The sequence below is a fragment of the Neomonachus schauinslandi genome, chromosome 12 (genome assembly GCF_002201575.2).
Source record: "Neomonachus schauinslandi chromosome 12, ASM220157v2, whole genome shotgun sequence".
Lineage (NCBI taxonomy): Eukaryota > Metazoa > Chordata > Mammalia > Carnivora > Phocidae > Neomonachus > Neomonachus schauinslandi.
Window position 1 is genome coordinate 98828867 of NC_058414.1, and position 1750 is coordinate 98830616.

The following is a 1750-nucleotide window of genomic DNA, read 5'->3' on the forward strand; positions in this document are numbered from 1 at the left end:
GGTCTCTGATCCTTTTTGCTGGATATTCGATATTGGAAACACCATAGCTGGGCTCTGGCTAGAGCAGTGCTTTACGTAACTTTCTCATCATTAATAATGAGGACTGCAAAGTTCCGGTGGGGGAGATTCTGCGGGGCTTCTTTTTGGAGCATTTTGGAGAGACTTGGGTGACCATGCCTATCCCAACCAGGATTAGACCCTACGGCTTATTGGGGAATAACAAATGTTCACTGTCTCAGTTCCTTTATCCATTCCAAATGGGATGGAACACCCAGTTTCTGCTCACGGTTTTCTCTGAGGAGAGTCAGAATACCCCAGTCCTTCTCCCCATCTATCACCCCATATCGCAGCTTCCTAGACAACAAAGAGCTGTCCGAGGGCTGCTCAGCAATGAGTAAAAGCCAGTCTTTCCCCAAATGGCTTACAGATGAGGAACTCTTTGTCATCAGATTTGTTTTTTCTATGTGTTTGGTGGACGCCTCGACCCTGTTCTGTTCACTCTACAGAGGAAGCACTCACTTCTCACAGGGCCTATATACAAGACAGTCTTAGACTAGGGAAGTGTCAGACTCTTAGCAGCAAAAGGACCTCAAGTGAGGTCAAACTGGTAGGCAGTGGAGGAGGAGGAGGAGGAGGATTGGGGAGTGCAAAGAACCTGAACTTAAGGACACATGTGGGTGAGTACAGCGTCATGGGCCTAGACTCTGAGTCAGACCTGTATTCAGGTCCTGGCATCATCAGATGTAACATATGTTACTTAACCATCAGGAGCCTAGTTTACTTATCTGTAAAGTAGTGAGAACGAGATCTGTGCCTCAGCGGGAAAGGAAGCCAGTGTGAAGTCCTTAGCGCAGAGCCAGACACAGAAGGCGTCACAACGACAGCTATCACCAAAGGTGTCCGGGCCTGACCAGAGAGACGGTCACATCTGGGCTACTCTACGGAAGCGCATGATTGCTGGATGTCTCAGCTTTTTGCCTGCCATCTTTTGCTTCCGTTTAACCTGTTCTTGTATCCTATCTTTTCTGTACTTGCTGGCTCCCACAAATTTCTATGTACCATGACACCATGTGGCTCTGATTCTTTTGTTGCTCTTCAGATTCTGAAGCAGGGGGTCTGGCCCAGCTCCTCTTCCTATACCAGGTCACACAAGTTTCCAGCCAACCCTTGGATTGGCTGCCCTCGGGTTACAGGCTCATCTTGGATCAGCTGTAGTCAGGAGGAAAGGGCCTGTGTTCCTGTGGGCCCAGTAGATTCACTTGGGAATGGCAAATGGTAGCCCAGATTGCACTTCTGGTACAGTAGGATAGGCGAAAATCTGTTTCCCCAGCTGTGACAGGGTTCCTTCAAAGACTTCTACTTCATTAGGACTATCATAGACCAGAGCTTATTGTCCTTAGCATAAAGGACTGTGGAAGGTACTATTTATGTATCTTGCAAAAGGAGCAATCTCTCACTTTCTAGGGTGTTACTCCTCCCTTTATGACCCTTCTCTAGTTTCTTTTTAAACGTGTAACTCTGGCCATGATCACATCCACATCCACAATGACTTTTGTCAACTTGGTCAAGTTGCCTCTTCAAAACAAGAAAGTATTTCACCCCTAGGACCAATCAACCACTGAAGAAGGCAGATCGATACAGCCCAGTCAGAGAAGCCTCAAAAGCAGTGTGCTGCCACGCTCTCAAACATTGCCAGGTACATTTAAAATATTTGATAAAAATCTCATTGAGCTGTGTGGCTTTGTGTTTG